At 37.8% G+C, this 2,600-nt stretch overlaps 1 pseudogene; it reads right to left on the reverse strand.

Moving 5' to 3' along the window:
• Positions 1 to 582: 582 nt before the first annotated feature.
• LOC126505738 (60S ribosomal protein L27a-like) lies at positions 583 to 896 on the reverse strand (annotated as a pseudogene).
• Positions 897 to 2,600: the final 1,704 nt, after the last annotated feature.

The following is a 2,600-nucleotide window of genomic DNA, read 5'->3' on the forward strand; positions in this document are numbered from 1 at the left end:
CTGCTCTGTCTTTTCTGATCTTACACAACCTTTTTTATTTTCATATGAAGTACTATTTGCTTCATTCTTATAAAACTTTATGTCATATCTTGAAGCTCAGAGAGAATGTTTTGAATTCCTGTCTTGTTGATGTAGATCTCCGAAATGTCCATCTTCTAAAGAGTTTATAAGCATGCTTGTCACTGATAAACATGCAGAGTAGGACAAGGCCAAATGCAAGCCCTGGAGCACATTATCTTTGCAGTCAGGCACAAATCCCATTACCCCTGCCAATACTTTGTTGACATTTCTTCACGTTATCCATAAGCTTCTTTTGAAAGATGTTTATCAAATGCTTTAAGAAGTCTCTTTTATCTAAAATTTTGTTCCTTAAAATTATAAATAAAATTAATTTGAAGCAATATTACCTTAGAAAGAGGAACGGATAATTTAATGATGAAAATACTGCAAACAGGGCACGCCTCTCTTTTTTAGAAAAATTGATCATTGTATTCAGGGTTGTCTTGTAGACAGAAAAATTGTACACTGAAGAAAGAGACTTTGGTATTTTTTTTTTTTTTTTTTTTTTTTGGAAAATGTTAGCATTTAATTGGCCTCCCTGAGTGGCTTCAAGCCACCAGAACACAGGCACCTCCAACACCCTTTATCTTCTCTTCAGCTCTTCTGCTGAAAAATTTGGCTTTCACGATGACAGGCTGCTCCTCTTTAAGTGGTAATGCCTCATCCCAACTTTCCCGAAGTAACCTGGATGATATTTGTCGAAGTTGATCCTGTGATGATGCATGCCTCCAGCATTCCCGCGTCCTCCTGGATGCTTGCGGTGTTTACAGCTGCGGCCATGGCCGTGGCTCACGTGGCCCCGGAGTTTCCGGGTCTTCCTCAGTCTGGATGGCATGGCGGTGGCAGAAAGGAAAGAGCGAGACTTTGGTATTATTAAGTCGATAAGTAATGAAAATCCCAACTAAGGTGTTGAGAGTAAAAATGGAAAAAGTGGAGGAGTCATGATGTCAATCGAAAGAAAAAGAAATTCTTTTCGTTTTTGTTTTTATGCTTAGATTAATTCAGAATGACTCAAAATGAAGACACTCAGAAGCACAGGTCATCTTTAATATGCAGGCTCCAAAAGTAGTGGAAATGAGTCAAATTATTGAACATTTTATACTATTATGTCTTTACATTTTAATATAAAACAAGAGACATTATTATCAGCATTACATACATTTGAAATAAAGCTTAAGCAATTAACTATTCTTTTCACTTATATGTCAGTTCAAAACTTTCTTCCTGTCCTCTCTCTCTTTCCTGTCCCCTCAGCTCTATATGTGTGAACCAAAGGCTGGACAACTAGATGACGCCAGAGATACAGAGTACATAGGAGTCATGCAGAAAAACAGAGGAAGATCATCTGTGTATTTAATAGAGGAAGAGAGGAACTAAGATAACATTCAACTGGCCAGTGAAGAAGAAACAAAATATAATCTAAAGAAAACTGGTATTTTTTAATTTATAGCAGAAGAGAATAGTCAAACATGCAAGGTATTTCTAGATGATATTATTTGGGCTTGTTTGGAGGGATAGTGTTCAAGACTTTGTAGATTTGAGAAGAAAACTGACAGTATAAGGAATGACTTTTAAAAATGAACTGGTTTAGAGATCTGATCATATTGCTAGCAGGAACAACTGTATTGAACTGTCCACATTTCTGTGTAGGAGGGATCTGAGAATGAAGTCAGAAAGAAGAGGTTTGCAGGGAGTAGGAGCCTTACAATGTTTGGGCTTCCCTGCTTGTTTGAATGCAGGAAAAATTATCTCTGGAGATGAAAGTTGAGATTTAAAGGAAATGAGGAAACCTTATTATAGTGTGGAGGTTCCTTGTTTGTTTCCTGGCTGCCCAAACTCCTGAAATAACCACATAGAAACTGTATTAATTATGACTGCTTGGCGAATTACTTAAGCATATTGCTAGCTAGCTCTTATATCGAGAATTAACTCATCTCCATTATTTTATATTTTTCCATGTGGCTCATGGCCTACTGGCAAGGTTCTGACATGTCTGTTTCCAGTGGCAGCTCCATGGCTTCTCTCTAACTCCACCTCCTTTCTTCCAACATTCAGTTTAGTTTTACCTACCTAGCTCTACTCTACCCTATCACAGGCCTAAGACAGTTTCTGTATTAACCAATGGTATTCACAGCATACAGAGGGGAATCCCACATCACCTCCCCTTTTCTGTTTACAACAAAACAGGTATAGTCAAGAGCAGAAACATATATAAAACAAAACCGATCTTAAACTTGTATCAATAGACCAAGATTCATACTAATGCAAAGTATTTATGACAGAAGGCAGAGTCAAGGGAGAAGCCCCTTGTATCCCTGCTGGGGACAGACACTTGAATTTTATCCAGTAAGCCATAGCCTCATGGAAGTACACAGATTAATAGAAATGGGTTAAATTAATATGTAAGAGTTTGCCAATAAGAAGTTAGAGCTAATGGGCCAAGCAATGATTTAATTAATACAGTTTCTGTGTGGTTATTTCGGGAGTCTAGGTGGCTGGGAAATGAACAAGCAGCCTCATACCACACCTTATCTTTGTGG

Source organism: Alexandromys fortis, unplaced genomic scaffold, assembly GCF_014885135.2.
Source record: "Alexandromys fortis isolate MF-2015 unplaced genomic scaffold, M_Fortis_MF-2015_v1.1 scaffold_4, whole genome shotgun sequence".
Lineage (NCBI taxonomy): Eukaryota > Metazoa > Chordata > Mammalia > Rodentia > Cricetidae > Alexandromys > Alexandromys fortis.